Raw genomic sequence first — 20,526 nt, forward strand, 5'->3', positions numbered from 1 at the left:
GGGCTTTTTCTTAAAAACAAAAAACAAAAAACAAAACCTACTACATTTACTCCATGCCCCCTTGATACTTCCACATGTTGGTGGCAATTCTGACAGCTTCCCTGCAAGGTGGTTATGCTCATCCCCATTTTTGAGAGGGGGTTAATGAATTTTAAGTGATTTGGGAATTCCCGTTGTGGCTCAGTGGTAACGAACCCGACTAGTATCCATGAGGACTCAGGTTCGATCCCTGGCCTTGCTCAGTGGGTTGAGGATCTGGTGTTGCCCTGAGCTGTGGTGTAGGTGGAAGAAGAGGCTTGGATTTGGGTTGCCGTGGCTGTGCTGTGGCCAGCAGCTGTAGCTCCAATTTGACCCCTAGTCTGGGAACTTCCATATGCCTTGGGTGTGGCCCTAAAAAGCAAAAAAATAAAAAATAAAAATAAAAAAATAAAATCAACTGATTTTCCCAAGGACACAGCTAGTCAAGTGGCAGAGTTGGGATGAGAACCAGTTTCTCATTCCATAGCTCTTTCCTTTTTCACCCTCTGTGAGGCAGCAGTGACCCTAAATACCCACAACCACAAGGAGATGGGGATTCCATTCTCCATAAAGACAGGTTATGTCCTTGCTTACTGGAGAAGAGGTCTTTTTGCTATCTGGAGAATTCCACACCAAGTTCAGGTCCAGGTCTATGGGGAACCCAACACATGTATGAGCACAAAGCACTTTGCAGAATATAGAGAGATTTCTTTCTGGAAAGATTTCTAGACTGGAATTAGGATTTTTTGATTTCATTGCTCATTCCGCTATCTATTAATGTATGACCTCGAGCAAGTCATCAACCAATTAAGGCCGAGGAAAGGTTCTTCTTCTTTTTTTCTTTCTTTCTTTTTTTTTTTTTTTTTTTAGTCACACCTGTGGCATGTGGAAATTCCTGGGCCAAGGATCAAATCTGTGCCACAGCAGCTACCTGAGCTGCTGCTGCAGTGACAATACCAGATCCTTAACCCTCTGCACCACAAGAGAATTCCTTTTAATTTTTTTTCCTTTCTTTCTTTTTTTTTTTTTTTTAAAGTTTCCTCATCTCTGATTGGGCACATTACCTACCTTCCCCGCCCACCTTACAGTGTGGGGTGGGGCCAAAACAAGCTGGTGTGAATTAAAATGCCTTGATCACTGTGAGGAGTGATTAAATGTACCAGTTTTATGACTGATTTCCCAGAGTTATGAGGTCCTATTAAGACCACATGTCCATGTCTTTTGAAGGAAGTGAATTACTACACAAGGAGGGGGATTTTTATCTCATTAAAAGGTCCTTACTTCCTGATTTCTAAACATGAAAATCCTGGCTATGTTAACAATAATGCTAAAAGTTCTAATGCATCCTAAATTCTAAATCATAGAATTTTGATGGGAGAGACCATTTGTTGTAACGACAAAAATTGTATTAGTAAGGACTAATGTCACTATATGCCAGACAGTGCTCGAAGCATTTGACATGTACCAATTAGTCCTTACCATAAGTCTATGAGATAGGTACCGTTATTACCATACCCATTTTACAGATGAGAAAACTGAGACACAAGACAATTTGGTCACATAATTCACAAACAGCAACACTGTCATTTGAACTCAGACAACCTGGCATTGGAGTCCATACCCTTAATTACTGTTATATGTTTATAAAAATACATGTATATTTATATACTTCTCATGAAGGAGTGTGTTATTGCTACCTCTCCAACCCATATATATATGTATATAAACTTTTTTTTTCATTTTTTTGCCACCCTGTGGCACAGAGAGTTCCCAGACCAGAGATCAGATCTGAGCTGCAGTTGTAACCTAAGCTGCAGCTGAAGCAACAACAGATCCTTAACCTACTGTGGGGGCTTGGAGATTGAACCTGTGTCCCAGTGCTCCCAAAATGCTTCCGATCCTGTTGTGCCAGAGCAGAAACTCCAACAACCCATGTTTTTAAGATGACAAAGTGAAGCTCAGAGAAGTTAAATGATTTGCCCATCATCACACATTTGTTTCAAGCCAGAGCTGGACTAGAGCTTGGATCTCTTTATGTCCAGCAGTGGCTCTATTTATAACATAATTGCTACTCACTTCACCCAAGCTTCAGCTGTCTCTGGAGAGACAGAGCGCCTGCTTTAGATATTGGTTCAATCACTCTGGGCAGGCTCCATAACCTAAGCCTGAGATAGTGGTGTTCACCTGATAGTTTGGCAGACTACATGAAATAAGACAGAAAGCATTTAGCACAGTTCCTAGCATATACTAAATGCTCGATAAACCCTCTTTTTTTGTGTGTGGTCAAAATTTTTAATTTATTGATTTTCATTTTTTTCCATTATAGTTGGTTTACAGCGTTCTATCAATTTTCTACTGCACAGCAGGGTGACCCAGTCACACATACATATATATAATATATTCTTTTTTCTCATATTATCATGCTCCATCAAGAGTGACTAGGTATAGTTCCCAGTGCTATACAGGAGGACCTCATTGCCGATCCCCCTCCTTAGAATTAAAATGCAGGATGCGGAGTTCCCGTCGTGGCGCAGTGGTTAACGAATCTGACTAGGAACCATGAGGTTGCGGGTTCGGTCCCTGCCCTTGCTCAGTGGGTTAACGATCCGGCGTTGCCGTGAGCTGTGGTGTAGGTTGCAGACGCGGCTCGGATCCTGCGTTGCTGTGGCTCTGGCGTAGGCCAGTGGCTACAGCTCCGATTGGACCCCTAGCCTGGGAACCTCCATATGCCGCGGGAGCGGCCCAAAGAAATAGCAAAAAAAAAAAAAAAAGACAAAAAAAAAAATGCAGGATGCAGGAAGGGAAGCAAGAACAGCTGGGGCTCGGGGGTGGGGTTGGGGGGGTGGGAGATGGTCTCTGATTTGGGTGTGGCTGTCTCCCTACGCGCTGAGCCAGGCTAAGTTGAAGGAAGAGACAAGTGTGGCTGGAAAGAGGGGCAGACCCTCCCATTAGGGATGATCTTCTGGAGTGAGTCCTGAGAAGCTGTGGCATTGAAATCCCTGGGCAGGAGTTCCCATCATGGCTCAGAGGAAACGACTCTAACTAGTATCCAGGAGGACTCAGGTTCAATCCCTGGCCTCGCTCAATGGGTTAAGGACCTGGCATTGCCGTGAGCTGTGCCATAGGTCGCAGACGTGGCTCAGATGTGATGTCGCTGTGGCTGTGGTGTGGGCTGGCAGCTGTGGCTCCGATTTGACCCCTAGCCTGGGAACCTCCATATGCCACGGGTGTGGCCCTAAAAAGACAAAAAAAAAAAAAGAAATCCCTGGGCAGCCTGAGGGACAGAGGGGAGGTATTGACCGAGGAAGGCAGAGGAGGAGGAGCGGGTACAAGCCGGGGCTGGAGGGAAGCAGGTTGGGAAGGCCAGAACAAGGAGAGTGGCCACTGCAGCTTTCAGCCCATCATGGATGGGTCCTCTTCTCCGTGGCGTCCCTGGAGACCTCAGCAATGGCCGTTTCAGTCCCACGGGGAGGAGAAAGGATGGGGTGACATGAGACAGAATGCTGAGGAGGAACCTCAAAATGCCTCGCTGACGGGAAGCTGTCTGAGGAAGAGAGACCCCTGGAGAGGCGTGTACCTGTTGGGTAGGGGGAGCAAACCAGCATCCTAGTGAGCACGCTGATGGGAGGCTGCTGCCTGTCAGGTTGCCTGGCCCTGGGTCCTGGCTCTCTGACTGCCCTTGAGCACTGGGGGCATTGCCACATGGCACACAGCGGCAGGCTTAGAGGGTGCTCAGGGCTCTGGTTTGGGGGCCTCCAGCAAAGGTCACGGGGAAGATGCTTGGCCCTGGGCCTGGGTTCCCCGCTGGGCTGTCTCTTTCCGGGGAAGGAAGGACGAGAGTTGCAGGGATCCGAACCACCAGGGGCCCTGCCTGTGATTCGGTCCTCAGGGATGGGCGGGAAAGTTCCTGGATGTTGTCAGGGCAGTGGTCTATCCCCCGCCTGTGGTTTCTACCTCGTTAGTTTGGGGGGGCGGTTTCCAGCTAAGGGTCTTGTGCTGTAGGGAGAAAGAGCCCATCCGACTTTGGAAAATCATCTGAGGAAACTGCAGTGGGGAAAAATGTCTGTTCTTTTATCCCCCCAGCCCCATAAAGCCGTGACAAATAGCAGGTGCTCAATAGCTATACACTGAACAAGTAAGCCAAGGGGGGACTTTTTTACTGCCACATCTGTGCCATACGGAAGTTCCCAAACTAGGGGTCGAATTGGAGCTGCAGCTGCCGGCCTACACCACAGCCACAGCCACAGCCACGCCGGATCCGAGTCACACCTGTGGCCTGTGCCACAGCTTCCAGTTAACGCGGGCTCTTCAACCCACTGAGAGGAGCCAAGGATCAAAGCTGCATCTTCACAGAGACAGCATCGGCTGAGCCATAACAGGAGCTCCGCCCAGGGGGGACTTTTCTTGATCGCTCAGAAAGGTCACATGTTTTATAGGCTATAAGTCAGGTGGCTTTACCTGTGCCACTTAAACTCAGGAGAGCGAGGACGGATCCTCTCTCCAAGTCAAAGAAAGGCCTCTGTGGACGTTCGTCCTTTTCTCTTTGCCCATCAGCAAAATTCCCCAACTTCCCAACTGTGGTATTGCAGGGATCAAAAGACTTATCTGACGTAGAGATGTGTGAAATATGTCTAAGGCAGTGTTACCTGGTCTGTTGAGAGAGCAGAGGATGTGAAGTGAGGCATTTCAGTCTTGAAAATTTCCCGTGGGCCTGCCTATCATTCAGATTCAACCATCATCGATTTATAGCCAATACGGTTTCACCCGTCCCCAGCTCCCTCCCCTCGCCACCCCACATTGGATTACACTGAGGCAAATCCCACATATCATGTCCTTTCAGCTCTAAATATTTCAGGCTATATTTCTAAAAGATAAAAGGCTTTTTAGAGATATAACCATAATTCCATTATCACATGAAAAAATTGATAGTAGTTTCTTAATATCATCAAATACTGAGCCAGTGTTCCACTTTCCTCATTCGTCTTCTAAGTGAACGTTTACAGATGGTTTCACAAATCGGAATCCAAACCAGGTCAACACCTAGCATTGAGGTGTCAGAGGAGGAGCCGCGCCCGAGGGTTTAATCTTGTCCCGCCAGCCTGCCAAGGTCTGGAGATGGCTTGCCAGAGTTTGCCTAGAACACTGCACTGCCAGGGCAGTGGTTCCCAATTGCCTTTTTTTTTTTTTTTTTTTTTTTTTTTTTTGTCTTTTTCAGGGCCGCTCCTGCGGCATATGGAGGTTCCCAGGCTAGGGGTCGAATCAGAGCCGTAGCCACCGGCCTACACCAGAGCCACAGCAACGCGGGATCCGAGCCGAGTCTGCAACCTACACCACAGCTCACGGCAACGCCGGATCGTTAACCCACTGAGCAAGGCCAGGGACCGAACCCGCAACCTCATGGTTCCTAGTCGGATTCGTTAACCACTGCGCCACGACGGGAACTCCATGAAAACAGAGACTTTAAAAGCAAGCCCTGGAGTTCCTGTCTCTTCCTTTTCCACATCTCACTCCTCATCTCTTAAGGTCCACCTCTACCACCCTGCTGAACAGCCTCGGTCTTACCCCTTAGCTGAGCTCTCATAGCAGTTAGAACCCACCACTTTTTTTTTTTTTTGTAACCCTTTGGCTTCTAGTAATGAAAGACAACCTCCTTTGGAGGGTTAGCTATTCTGCACATAATATATATCTTGTCTCTTTGACTAAATTCCCACTTCCTAAAGCTCAGGGACCCCTAGCATCTGGCCATACTCGGTCCAACAACCTGAGACCTGTAGGTATCTGACAGGTTTAAAATATCAATATCTACAATATTTATAATAGGAATATCTCAAACCGATATTCTTTAAATAGTTGCTTCCAATTTATTTAGTGAGGCAGAACAGCACTGATTTGCTCTTAATAGAATTACATGCCTCTTCCTATATCTTCGAAATAAGGAATTGATTTACCTTATGCACTGAACACACTGGAAGTATTTTTTATTCTTCACAAAATAATGCACACATATAGTTACAATCAAATGTTACACATTGTTCTAATGATGAAAATGCTATGTTTCTTTAGTTCTCCCACTGTTAGGCCACTGCTCAGATGGAGGCAACCTCTTTGATCTGTTTGATTTTTAAGTTCTCCCAATGGATCTAGGGTTGCCAGATTGAGGGGGAAAAAAAAGTATAGGATGCTCTGTCAGATTTGAATTTTAGATTAGAAAAATGGATAGGTCCAAATACTGCATAATATTGCATTTATCTGACCTTAGATAGATTCCCCCATAAAATATGTAGAGTTATATATACATTGTACCAACATATTTATATCTCTATTTCTTCATTTACCAACTTTTTAGATGTTATCTGTGGGATTCTGAGTGCGACAGAATTTCCATGCTTAATATTTACATTCGACTTCATTTTTTTATTTGCCTTTGTAACTTTTTTTTTTGGCGGCACCCATGACATATGGAAGTTCCCAGGCCAGAGCTGCAACCCGCACCACAGCAGCAACCCAAGCCACAGCAATGACAATGCTGGATCCTTCACCCACTGTACCACAAGACAACTCCCAGCTCTAGTAACTTTAACCAAATGCTTAAACCTGTACTTACTTATTATTATTATTATTTTAATTAATTAATTAATTATTATTATTATTATTTTTTTTTTTGCTTTTTATGGCTACACCCATGGCATATGGAGGTTCCCAGGCTAGGGGTCGAACTGGAGCTACAGCTGCCAGTCTACACCACAGCCATAGCCACATCAGATCCAAGCCATGTCTGCAACCTACACCGCAGCTCACTGCAACGCCAGATCCTTAACTCACTGAGTAAGGCCAGGGATTGAACCCACAACCTCATGGTTCCTAGTCAGATGCGTTTCCGCTGCGCCATGATGGGAACCCCAACCTGTATTTATATATTGATCCATCATCTTTCAACAGTGCCTCTTGACTGTCTACTTTAAGGAGTTGTTACTGATTTACTATCCTTTCCTCCACTTTTTCTAAGCCCCACCTTCTGCCACAGTGCTTGTACTTTCACATTAATAAGGTTGTCGGAATTTATATTCTGTCCTGCTACCCAACTGAGTCTTCCGGGCTTTGTCTAAAGGTTGATGCCTAAAATGAGAGACTGATCATATTCCCTGTGTTATTATTATGTAATTTTTATGGAAATGTAAAATAATACTGCTGGGATTACACTTCCTGCTCTTTAAGTCAGTGTCCTGACCCCTGAGCCTCTCCAAGAGCCTGTGCCCAGCACCAAGTCAAATGGAGTCTCATTTTAGTTTGCTTCATATTCAGATTTTTACCAATTTACCCTCAGAGTTTCCAGTTGCCTTTCTTTTTTCCTGCATTATGTGCTATTATCATATTCTTCTTTGAATCTATCAGTTATATTATTTCATCTACTGAGAACCATCTTTGTCCTCTTCCGTGGGAGCCTCTAGATCCTGCTCCAACATGGGCAGGTTGCTCTCCAGGCTGCTGGGCATCTAACATCTAGAAACCTCTCTTTACTGCTCTCACAGGTTACATCCCAGCTCTTCTTCTTTCTTCCGTCTTAGGTCCTAGGGTTCCTAAAGCCTAGCCTCCAATAACTTCCTGAGAAGGGGCATGCTGGAGACAAACGTTATGTCTTCTTGTTTGTCTGAAATCCCCTATGTCATCCTCCACACGGCTGGGAGTTTGCATGTAGGAACCTAAACTGAAAATAATTTTCCCTCAGAATTTTGAAGACATGATTCCATTATCTTTTGGCATCTAGTGTTGCCGAGGAGAAGTCCGATGCCATTCTTACTACTTTTCATTTGCAGGGGACCCCGTCTTTGTCTCTGGCGCCTTTTACAATCTACTCTTTATACTCAGTGTTTGAAATGTGGCCAGGATGCCTCTAGTTGTTGGCCTTCATGGTCATTGTGCTGGATACTCAGTGGCCATGCCGATGTCAGGATGAGTCTTTCTTCAGCCCAGAGAAAATTCTTCTGTACTTTCCTTGCTAATGCTCTCTTTAATTTCTTCTTTTTTCTTTGTAGGATTCCTATTGGTTAGATACTGGATTATTTTCCTCTTTTACTTTTATCTCTCATATTTCCTTTGTCTTTCTGCTCTATGCTTTGTGAGATTTCATTCATTTTTTTTAGTGCTTCCACTGAACTTTTTTTTTAACTTCACCAGCTGCATTTTGAAATCTCAAGAGCTCATTCTTGTTCTCAAAATCCCATTTTTTTTCTTTTTGGGCCACACCCATGGCTTCTGGAAGTTCCCAGGCCAGGGATCGAATCTGAGACGAGGCTGCGACCCATGCCACAGCTACAGCAATGCCAAATCCTTAATCTACTGCACAAGGCCAGAGGCTGAGCCCACATCACCAAGCCAGTGCCGGATCCTTAACCCACTGCACCACAGTGGGAACTCCTCTGTATTATCAGGGCTTCCTTCAGCTAGTTCCTTTGATAACTGCTCCCATACACCTGTCATACTCCAGAAATTTGCTAACATCTCCTATATGTCAGTGGCTTCTTCCTCCCCTCTGTAATATGATAGATTGAGTCTTTTTGGCATTCTAAAACTTTGTCTCAACAAGATTTTGGTAGGGTTCACCACCTTGAATTATGAGCAGAGTCAGAATTTTTAACTTTTTTAATTTTACTTTTTTTTACAATCTTAATTGTACCACCTTTTAGCAGCTTGGTGCTCCTAGGCCAGAAATATGCCTGAGGTTTGGGATCTCCCCAGGAAAATTTTGTTTCTAGATATTCAGCATCTCAAGGCCCTCACTCTTACCATGATCCACATAAACCAGAGCCTGGTTCCCCCAGTTTTTTCCTGCACAGGTTTGAGGTGTCCAGGAGCTAGAAGGAGGGTGGCCCTTCCTTGGACACACCATCCTCTTCCCTCACCATGGGGCCTGGGAAGCTCTACAACACCACAGGCTCCCCTTCATCCTTCATTCCACCTGCTCCCACCCCTAGCCTGGCTTCACCCTAAGGTAACCTCAGATCTCAGCTCCAGCACCCATATCCTATCCCCCCAGGCTTGTCAAATTTGTCCATCATATGGGCTCATGGCACAATTTCTCTTCCCTTTACAGCACTTATCTCAGTTTGTTATACGTGTGGAGCAAGGCCATGTCTGTTTTCTGTTTACTTTGATGTCCTAAGCTCTTGACACATAACAGGTGCTCAAGAAATATCTCTTGAGCAAATGTGTGATCTTGAACCTTACCCCAGAAGAAACATTCCTTCCTCTAACTACAGTTTGAACAGTACCTCACAGGTGACCAGAGTACAACGACACATATGCCCCACCTTCCAGGTCTGATAATTGACGAGGCTCTCATCAGCACGGCCCAAGCCCTAAATCACAGGCTTCCATGGGCTCTTGGCTGAAACCTCAGCTCTGCCCAGGGAGAGCCCTGAGATCAGGGAGGCAGATTCCGGTGCAGCCCTCAGGGCTTGAGGCTCACTCACATGGCCTTCTGACCACTCAAGCCTTTGGCAGGGACTCTGGAACAAAGTGATGACTCATCTCTAGGCAAGGTCCCCAAAGCCCGGAAGAGGGCAAACAGCTGACCCACCCAAGAGTCCAAGAGGCATTTTTTTTAACTTAATTTTTATTTTATATTGGAGTGTAATTGATTTCTAATGTTGTGTTAATTTCAGATGTACAGCAAAGTCATTCAGTTATACATGAATTCATTCTTTTTCAGATTCTTTCCCCATATAGATTATTACAGAATACTGAGTAGAGCTCCCTGTGCTAAACAGTAGGTCCTTGTTGGTCATGTATTTTATATATAGTAGTGTGTATGTTAATCCCAAACTCATAATTTACCCCCGTCTTTCCCCTTTGATAACCATAAGTTTATTTTCAAAGTCTGTGAGTCTGTTTTTGTTTTATAAATAAATCCATTTGAATCATTTTTTCTTAGATTCCACATAAAAGTAATATAATATTTGTCTTCCTCTGTTTGACTTACTTCATGTAATATAATAATCTCTAGGCTCATCCCTGTTGCTGCAAGTGGCATTATTTCCATCTTTTTTTGTGGCTGAGTAGTATTCCATAGTGTGTACAGGTACCAATCCTCTTTATCCATTCATCTGTTGATGGACATTTAGGTTGCATCCGTGTCTCAGCTATTGTAAATAATGCTGCAGTGAACACTGGGGTCCATGTATCTTTTTGAATTATGGTTTTCTCTAGATATATGCCCAGGGGTGGGATTGCTGCATCATATGGCAACTCTATTTTTAGTTTTTTAAGGAACCTCTGTAGTGTCCTCCAGTGCACCACTTTACACTCCCACCAAGAGTGTAGGAGGGTTCCCTTTTCTCCACACCCTCTCCTCCATTTATTGTTTGTAGACTTTTTGATGATGGCCATCCTGACTAGTGTGAGGTGACACCTCATGGTAGTTTGGCACTTTCTTAGCTGAAGCCACAGACCCCCAGGGGTTGGTCCAGAGGCTGCCCAGATCCAATGATGACATCTCTGGCTGGGAACAATAGAGCCCCACACCTCAGCTACCTTTTTGGCTCTGGCTTCCCAGTGGTGAGGCTCTTATTAAATTTGGGATTACCATGTGTAAAGCACGGTCTGAATTTTGTTTGCTCTGCCATGTAACTTGCCTTTCCAAACACTCAGTCAGAGCTCCAGTTAATCCACTGACCGTGGGCTTAACCAGCAGGTGGCCAGGAGGCCCCCACCAAATTCCTCTGGACCCTTTGTTACCTGGCCTGGAAGGGAGAGACCTCTTGTTTGGGAAATGTTTCTCCTGCCCCCGAACATTTTCTGTATTAAGAGTCTTTTGTCACCATAAAGCTGTAGCGGGGGATTATGATGGGTAGGCTGTCACCTAGATTGTTTCCTCTGGAGGGTGAGGGGAACGGTTTGCGGGCTGGCCTAATGAAACCTTTATCTGGGGGACAATGCCTTTCCATTAAATTAAAGCTCAAGGCTCAACAATGCCTCCAAACAAACCCCATTTGAATATTTAATTTGGGATGGAAGGAGCTGAGTAAACACCTCTCTCCCCTCAGCCCCCTTCTGGAGACCCCCTTGCAGCAAAACGTGAGGTAGGAACTCAAGCTCTTGATGGGAGCTTAGTAGCTGCTACGGCCAACCAGCAGCAAAGGTGGAAAAACCTCCATCTTTAACATGCATTTGACATCAAAGCATGTTGTTTAGTCCTACCTTAAGAAAGAAAGAAAGAAAGAAAGAAAGAAAGAAAGAAAGAAAGAAAGAAAGAAAGAAAGAAAGAAAGAAAGGAAGGTTTCAGGAAATGAATGCTGATCAGAGAAGCAGCCAACTAAAACCTGTCTGTACTGTGCCTTGTAAACAACAGGGGCCTTTCAGATGAGCGCCCTCCCCAACCCAAGTGCTCAGGATACAGGACTGAGACCAGAGGGCCCTCAAGAAGAGTGCGCAGCCTCAGACCCCACCCAAGTCTTTCCTCTTTGCTTTCTCACAGAGAATCTCTAAGAGAAAGAAATGTCGAACCATCCTTTTTTTTTTTTTTTTCCAATGGCTGCAGTGACGTCAAGGGCACTGTGAAGGAATGGAATTTTCTCTACCCCCCGCCTCTACCTGGCAACCAGGCAGCGAGGCAACAGGCACCCAAGAGACAGTGTGTGGGCATCTCGGTGCTGGGAGTCAAAATTATCCAAGAATAATGTCTCTGTGGAGCATCTGGACAATTTTCTTGTCCCTCCTCCCAGCACATCCAGCTGACTCTTGGTCTTCTGGCTTCCTGGGGAGGAAGACCTATCGTTTGTTCTGTCCTCCCAGAGATGGTAATCAATGCTAACGAGTGTATGTGCTGGCTCTTTGCTCACCTCTTCAGTCTTCCTTTGGTTTCATGACCTTTACCTCCAGGGGAGGTGATCCGAAGCAGCTCAATCACGCTGGGAGGGGGCGAACCCTCACACTGACGCCCTTGATGTCTCTGTCGAGGATGTGGTTTCTGCCTTGCTCGTGGAGAATGGAAAGGAACACAGAGAAGGATATGTTTCTGGTCTTGCTGCCTGGTGGCCCTTGAGCGTCATCTCAGTTTGGAGGAGCCAGCCTTAAGTGACCCACTACGGGAGCAGCAGCTGCTGGGACCACACTGCTTGTCATCATCTATCCAAGTTCCCAACCCAGTATCCCAGAGGGTAGCAATCAAGTCCCGAGGCAGAGGAAGCATTTAAGGAGATTTTAGAGACTGGCTACCAGGACCACCCAACTATGGGCTACTACCTGGGGTCCTGGGAAGTCAGAGCCTCAAGTCCACGAAAAGCTCCTTCTTAGGCAGGCTGTGTGTGTGAGTGTGCGTAGGTGCGCGCACGCACGCGCGCACACACACACACACACACACACACACGAGAGGCAGGGCGTGAAGATCTGGCACACAACTTTTGATGGGTGACTGCCGCCCCCCAGTCTCTCTGTGGTTGGGCCCAGATGTGTCCACATCTGGCAGCATGGACTGTCTGGTCTCTGGCCAAATCACGCGGATCAGGGCCCAGGGCTCAGACACAGCTTTCACCTGTGGATTTGCTTCGACGACTCTACAGTCTAACGGCCACACACTGGCAATGCCACCCTTCTTTCCTTTGCATTCAGATTAACCGCTAAGCCTTTTTTCTAGCCGGGCCTTTGCTCTGGGCGAGGGGATCCCAGGCAGAGCAGCCAGGGCACATCTGGGCAATTCATTTCCTCAGCAGAAATGGTCCAAGGGCAGGGATGCATGGGCTGCTAGCGGGCCGTTCCTCAGGCAGGTACCTGACCTCTCTGAGCCTCATTTCCTCATCTGGAACAAGGGGGGTAGTGACAGCAACAATGTCAGAGGACAGGCGTGAAGATAAAATGAGTTGATATCTATGAAGCCCCTAACACAAGGCCTTGCACACAGCGCTCAGTGAATATGAGCTGTTTCCTTTTGGTCCTTCTAATCCTCATTTGGGCTTTCTGTCCTTTAGTCCCACGGTTGTAGGACATGTGATCTCTGAGGACAACTTTTAGAGCTTCTTGTTAGGAGGTTTGTGACATTTATGCCAATTCCTGAATGCTACCTAGACAAGAAGGTCAAAGTGGGGCCAGCGAGATGGCCTGGGCTGGCTCTTGCCCAGGCCTCTCTGTCCAGCCCTTCTACCCATCACCCACCACATGCCAGGGGCTAGGATACCCCATGAATGAGGCTCTGCCCCTGCTCTCATGGGTCAGCACACTGGCCTTCGGGGTCACAGGGCCCATCAGATGGGTCAGGCTTGCATATCAGAGCCTGGGTGAGGTCCTGCCCTTGGCACATACACCAAAGACAGACTGGGCACTCCATGGACTTCCATGTCCATGTCCACCAGCGTAGGAACATTTTCACACCAGGTCCTTGGAAAGGTCACATCGGTCAGCTGTCCCAAAGGCCCCGCTGCTCCCTGATGAAGGCAGACACCCCTTCCTCACTCTCTAGCTTTCAGCTCTTCTCCCCCCACCTTCTACCTCCTGCTTATTGCAGCTTCTCCCAGGCCCCCAACTGCCTCTCCTGAACCCCTCATTCTCCTCCATAGTAGCCAGAGCGAGCTTCTAAACAGAGAGGCCAAGACCACGTCTTCCTCTGGTGGATTCCTATTCTGTGGCCTACAAGGTCCTGCACACTCCTCACCTCACACTTTGTTCACCCGCCATGCTCCATGCACCTGGTTCTGTAGATGTGTCCCTGCCCCAGGGCCTTTGCACTTGCTGTTGCTTCTGCTTGGAATGCTCTTCAGTCTCCAAAGATGGGCTTTTTTGTTTAGGTTTCAACTCAAGTGCTGCCTCCTTCAAGAAAGCTTCCTTGATCTTAGAGCTAAAGAAGGCCCAGTCACTTTCTAAAACATCAGCTCGCTTTGTTGGCTGTACCACATCTCCCTTGATTTGAGCCAGTCTGTCTGTGTACCTGTAGACTCTCTCCACTGAATGCCACTCGGTGAGATCAGGGAGTTTGTTGCTCTGGTTCATTACTCTCTCCTGAGTGGCTGGCACCGGTTAGGCTTCAATAAAAGTCTGTGGAATGAATGAATGAATGAATCTTCACCTCATGTAACCCCACACTCCTGCCAAGGCCACATTTCCTGAAATCTTCATGCACTTCATGCTCCTGGTGGGGTCTTTCCTCCTCCTGCCAGGACCGTCATGGCCTAAAGCAAGCTCTGCCTCCTCCTCCTTCTGTTGATCTGTTGGCCAGTCCTTTTCTAAGAGTCCTTTCGGCTCTGTCTCTGCTTGGAGTACATGTGCCCTGTGTGGGCAGGGCCCCACCCACCTCGGGCTGACATCCCCATGCACAGGGGGGACACGCCACCAGGTGTGTGCACTGCTGAGTCAGGATGGTCCTCCTGGACCGGCAACCTTGTGAAGCTAACGAGTGGCTTCTGACGCTTGGATTCTCCCACTTCCACTTCTTTCCCCAGGTCCCGGGCCCCTTTACTTCCTCTAGGTTCCCTGTGTCCTCTCCCCTCCACCTCCTGCTTTCCAACCCATCCCCATGCAGGCCTGTCTTCAGATCTTTCCCACCAAGGACCATGAGAGCATCACGTCTCCCAGAGGAGACCTGCTTTGAGCCGAAGGGAAGATGGTCTGTTGGTAGAATTTCAATATCAGTGGCACATTTCTGCCCCACCTGAGAGCTTCCCTGGGCCCCTTAAATCTTGCCCCATAGGCCATTACTTGCTCTGCATCTGTGAGGCTCAGGGGAGTCTCAAGACCAGGACAGCGGCCAGTCTCTGACCTCCTTGGGAGTATTTCCCTGAATATCCCCCAAAGAACCAGATGCCTAGAAAGACAGTATGAAGGAAAGGCTGGGGCTGTATCCATGAAAAGAACAGAAACAGACTTCTCGTCCTGCAGCCCCGTCCTGTCTAGCCACTGCCACCTCCCTCTTGGAGAGAACCAGAGGATGTCTGGCAGGGCCAGTCTGGGGGGCCCAGAAGGCATCCGCATATGGAGCCCCCCCCCCCCCCCGCATTCCCAGATTGTGAAGCTGGAAGTGGAGGCTGCGGAGGCACCATCCTCTCTGGAGTTTGTGCCCCTCACACCTCCCGCACCCCGGGTCACAGGGAGATTATTAAGGCCAAAGCGCTTATGTTCCCAGAGCAGGAGCCTCAGGCTTTCAGGCTGACAGCTTCACCTGCGACTTTGTGAGGAAGCCACCCGCAAAGCCTGTGAATTCTATGTCACATACACTCTTTGAATCGGGGTGCTCCTCCTTCCCCCATTGTCCCTCGTGTCCGCCAGAACACATGGCCGTTCTCTTTCACCCCGTTACAGGAGCCCCCTCCCTGGACGCCCCACCCAGCACTCATCGTGAGCTTCTGAAAACGTCCCTCTGATCATGTCCCTCTCACGACTCCAGACCCTTCCCTGGCTGCTCGTCAGACTCCAAATAGAATCCAGAGTCACTAAATCCCGCACAGGCTGGCCCTTGTCCATCTCACATCCCTCCTCTCAAGGCCCCAGTGACACTGGCCTCGCTCCCATCCTCAGAGTCAGCAGGCTCTGGGCCACCCTGGGGGGCCTCTGCCTGAGCCCGTCTCCCCGCTGGCATCTCTCTCCGTCTCACACCCGAGAGCCCTCCCGCCCTCCCGCCTGAGGGAGGCCCCTCTATCACGTGCTACCGAAAGGCCTCCGTCTTTCATTGAATTTACAAGTTATAATTATTTGATAAATGCACTGGCACATTTGTTTGTTGTTTACACTGCAAGCTGCGTGTGCGGAGAGCAGTTTTGTTTTCCTCACTAGGTCTGGGCCTGTCATGGGGTCTTTCTTATTCACTAATAAGATCCCCAGCAGCTAACAGGGTGACAGCACAGAAAAAAAGCATTTATTAGATGAGTGAATAAAACTGGAGGGGCTCAGGCCCCCACTGCTCCCCTCTTCCCCCCTACAGTAGTCACTGAAGCAGCTCTCCCACATTCAGCCCAGGGCAGAGCAAGGTGACACATCAGGATCATTCTAGAACGTCACGGGAGAACGTCTCCGGAGAAGGACTAAGTATTCCCAAGGGCCACGCTAATGCGGGACAGCTCTTTCCTGGCAGTATCAGAGAATTCTATTTCCCCGAGGTGATCAAAATCTCTGGCCCTGATGGATAATGGAATATGTTTATCTTGACTACTTCAGAATTTAGCATGAAGTGGGAAATTAAATTATCCAGTTCAAAGAGATTAAATAGTTTGCCTACAATCACCAGTTTGTTACTGGGGGAGGCCAGGCTAGAATCCAGTTCTTCTGAGTCCACTGTGCTTCCTCCTGCAGCCCATTTTCTTTTGTGTGCTCCCCTAGGAGCTGAAAGGGATTTATCTTTGCAATAGGCTGCTTCTCTGAAGGGTGAGTGAGGCCTGTGGGACCTGAATCTTATTTTTGTGTTCTCACATTATTAGTCACTATAACTCAACATGTTTTAGGCAAAACTTGATCTCAAAAGTTTGGGTACCTCAAGGTGCACTTAAGGATGCTGAAAAGTACCCCAGAGAGAAAAGATCAAGGAGTGTATCAGTTATCTCTTGCTGTGTAACAAATTTCCCCAAAATTTAGTTGCTTAAAACCACCATTTATTAGCTTGTGATTCTCTGGGTATGTCATCTGGGCTGGACTCGGCTGGACAGTTTTTCTGCCAGCTCACCCGACTGGCTCACCCTGCTATGGTGAGCAGCTAGGTCTGCCAGGGGCTGTTAGGTTCTGGCTACCTTCACACACATGGCTGGAATGATGGGGGTGAGTGGGCCACAGGTCTCCAGTGTCTAGCAGGATAGCCTGGGCTTTTTCACATGGTAACGGGGTTCCCACGGCATCAATAGCGAGCAAATCCCAAGGTGGAAGCTATTTTCAAACCTCTGCTTGTACTCATGCTTACTAACAGCTCATTGGTCAAAGGAAGTCAAGCCAAGTTCAGAAGCAAGGGGTAGAGAAACAGACTTCATTTCTCAATGGAAGGAGCGGCAATATATCGCTGCAAAAATCATAAAAGCAGAGTCAAACTCCTTCGGTATCATAGTTCTATCAAGAGTATTGGAACCATCCTAGGTTTACCTCGTCTTTTGGGGGTAATGGAGGGAGGCTAAAAGTGTAACAAGGAAGAACAAATCTGACTCCATATTAGATTTGTTTCTTTCACTCTAACCTTGGTATTCTACAGCTTTTGCTTCCAGTTAACAATGTTGCCTATACCCTGAAATATATAGGACAGTCCATTCTCAAGGCTCTGACCTTTAAGCATGTAACACTTTCCCCTTTATATAGAGATAAACTGTTGCAGAACAGAGGCTAACATTTGTCTTGTTAGAGGCTTACAGGAACATCCTGACCTGACATCTGTGGACAGCTGCAAGAACAGAGGATTCCTACACCAAGCATGCTCCTCTCCCACCTTGCCTTTAAAAACGCTTTGTTGAAACCCTCTGGGGAGGTCCAGGTTTTTTTTTTGGGGGGGGGGGGTCAAGGGCATGAGTCATCCATTCTCCTCTCATGGCCCTGCAATAAACCTTTCTCAAACTCCAATCCATGTCTAGACATCCTTTGGCTTCCCTGTGGCATCGGGCACACAACCTTAGGTTTGGGTAACAAAACAAGGGGCTAGAAGTAGCCGGGCTGAGAGGTGAGGCCAAAACACGGAGAGCCACGGCGAAGGTAACCTGGAGACCCTGAGACCTCTGTCACCCAGCCCGGTGGTCTCCCAGGGCCTGAACTGGGCTGAGCAGGAGTACCTGGGCAGAAAGGCAAGACATGGGACAACTCAGGAGCTGGGAGCTGCTTCATTCGGCTTTCTCCTGGCATCACAAGATGCTGCTTATATAAGTGATTTGGCCAAGGATAGAGAAGTGTGTGCTTTCCACTCAAAACATAGGCCAGTCAGGGCTGTAGCCTCTGCTCCTAAAAATAACGCCTGTGAAGGAAATGAAGGCTAATGCACCTGGAGGTGAAACCACAGGTCAGGTGGGTAAAGCTTTTAAATGTACTGTCTTCCGCGTTGGGGACATCATGGTGACATTTCCCCCAAGCTCAAGGAGAGCTCGACCATCAGAGGGCCGACTGCAAATCAAGATCGCCCAGGGCTGAGCTCAGGTTCCGACCCTGCCTGACAAAACGTGCTCAAAGTTCCACATTTCTCACATCGGTAGCCTGCAAACAATCAGCAAAACCGGCTCTAGTTGACCAAAGCCCTTGTTCCAAATTGCGGAGGCAATTCTCCCACCACAAACCAACATTTTCAGCTCCCTCGGCCCAGTTCTGCCAGTGTGTGGACCCGCCAGGGATGGAGAGGTGACAGCGCCCACCGGGAAGGCAGGAGGGCTTCCAAACGAGGTGAGGGAGGGACGCAGCTCGGAGGCCTTTTTCTTGTAGCTCCAGACAAATTAAAAACCTCCTTACCCGTCATTCATTCCGAGGAGGCCTCTTCCTTCCTCCGCAGGGGGGCTGCAGTGTCGGAAGGAGATCGGATTCTGGAAGGCTGGGCCTCCTGGAGCTCTCAAGTAGGGGGAGCTCGCAAGAATGGAAAGAGAGAGGCCCTAACCCGGAGGAGATTGGCAGGCAGGGAGTGGGGGCAAAGTGCAGCCCAGGTCACTGGGAAAAAAGAAATCGCGAAGTAAGGGAGTGGGGGGAAAGTTCCACTTCCAGCCTCGTTATGAAAGAAGCCTGGGTAGAGAGGGGCGGGAGAGCCCGAAGGAGGGAGAAAAGGGAGGTGCGACGTTGCCGACAGCACAAGAAATTCTCAGGGAGCACGGGCAGGCCGAGGGGCCGCCTCTTCCAGAAGGGGATTTGGAAAGACCTGGAAGCCCAGGGCCTGGAACTAACTCCCAAGGAGGGAGGGCCACATGCCCTATTAAGGGTGGGACGAATTGATTTCCCAAAGACCAGCACCATTTCCTCCAAACGCCCTCGCCAGTCCGCCTTAATCTGCCCTGGAGGCAGCAGGTGACCTCTGCGCGGGGCCCCTGGAGGCGCCTTTGTTCGGGGGCATTCTGCGGCCCGGCCCGCCCCCACCGCTTGCACCTGGGCCGCAGCTTCCAAATGCACGGGTCCAGCCTTGGCCGCCTCGCGGGAAGGGATGGGCGGATGCCTTTGTAAGCGAAAAGCCACGCGTCCTCCGACTCCAGTTTTCCCCTCTGCCGGACTCATTGGCTGATGGGTTTCCTGTTCTCTCCGACAGCCAAAGAAACCTACTCCTAGGGGGGAAAAACGGTTTAGCCTGCAGTACTTTATTCGCTAAGACGAGTTTGTGACCGAGCCTACCTAGCGGGCCGACCCTCACTGCTTATTCATGGCCAGAGCCCTGCTATTCAGAAAGCCGGCTCGGCCCTAGAATCCCCAGGTGTCCCCTGCTGAGTCCTAATCCGATCCCTCCAAGGTTCGCTAATTTAATTGTGTAATGGTCCACACCTGAGACGTTCCCCTAACTATCTTGAGGACATTACTTAGCTCAAAAGAAAGACTAATGAGTATTAAGGCAGGGACTTAGACGTTGCAAGCTTTTCCCATCTCTGAAACATCTGAGTGGCGCAGAGGAACACTGGAGGGGTGGGGGCGACCTCCAAGTTAGAAAAACCAACAAGAAGTAATTAAAGTCCTTGCTGAGGGAATCTGAAATATGTATTTAGCCCTCGTAAATTAAATACCCTGGGTTTTTAAAGAGCGATTTCCCCAAACATCTATTATTCACATCAGTAGGACAGACGGTAAGCCACTGTAAGATTTATGGAAACTGAAAGACTTCCTATGCTAAAGGTTAATGAAAGTGTAATTTGAATCGTGGAATCTTTACGTGTCGGCTCAGTTTACACGGAGGGCTCATTAAGGCTGCGTTGGGTACGCGGGCGGCTGGTGACGTCACAGCGGGCATTTTAAATGGGCGGGGCCAGGCTGCTCTGCATGTCATTCTTTAAAAATATAAAAGCCTCCGTCTTTCCTCCTCTGTCTCTCCCGCTGTAACAACCTCACTGTCTTGGTTCCACCCCGAGGATTTCACTGAGAGAACACGTTAGAGGGAATCAGGAAGCAGAGAAAAGGTCACAAATAAGCACCTCAGGAACAATGAAAGCTTTTCTCTATGCAGCAGTGGGAGAGTTGCTAGAAAAACTGGAAAGGTATTAATCAGAAGTGGCTATAAATCCTCTGGAGTTTTGCTCTTATAAAACTCCTCAGAGAAAGTCTTGAAGGAAATGCAGGTCAAAGCCCAAAAAAGCTCTTGATCAGAGATTGCTGGAGGAAAATCTTCCCAGACGCCGTTTAATAGGCAGCAATCACCCCAGGAGTGGGGAAGCCAAGTACGCTTGAAACATGGTTGCAATTCCTAATAGGTCTTGTCACACTTAAGGCACTGCAAGCTCCATCCAACGAACAGCTGAAGCTAGCTGGCGATTCATAAAGCCAACAGTTTAAAGTTTATTATGATGAAAGCACTTAATGACAGCCATCGCTAGGGGCCCATCATTTATAAAGCTGTGCTGAGTATTAGACATGTAGCATGACCACCAATTTTATGTCACAATTGCTACCATA

At 48.1% G+C, this 20,526-nt stretch overlaps 2 long non-coding RNA genes across 2 annotated transcripts in view; one reads left to right on the top strand and one right to left on the bottom strand.

The window, feature by feature from the left end:
• The window catches only part of LOC110260024 (uncharacterized), a 143,662-nt gene extending 125,139 nt beyond the window's left edge, over positions 1-18,523 (bottom strand). The window contains exon 1 of the long non-coding RNA XR_014842025.1: positions 18,400-18,523. This is a non-coding gene — a long non-coding RNA (uncharacterized LOC110260024). The remainder of the gene's footprint in view (positions 1-18,399) is intronic.
• LOC146404833 (uncharacterized) overlaps positions 1-20,526 on the top strand; it is a 1,439,763-nt gene that overhangs the window by 901,403 nt on the left and 517,834 nt on the right. The gene's annotated exons all lie outside the window — the stretch shown is intronic.

This window comes from Sus scrofa, chromosome 3 (assembly GCF_054392235.1).
Source record: "Sus scrofa isolate SSC_HxYL_T2T_F1_AM1 chromosome 3, Sscrofa_HxYL_maternal_Yorkshire_Landrace_v2.0, whole genome shotgun sequence".
In the NCBI taxonomy this organism is placed as follows: Eukaryota; Metazoa; Chordata; class Mammalia; order Artiodactyla; family Suidae; genus Sus; species Sus scrofa.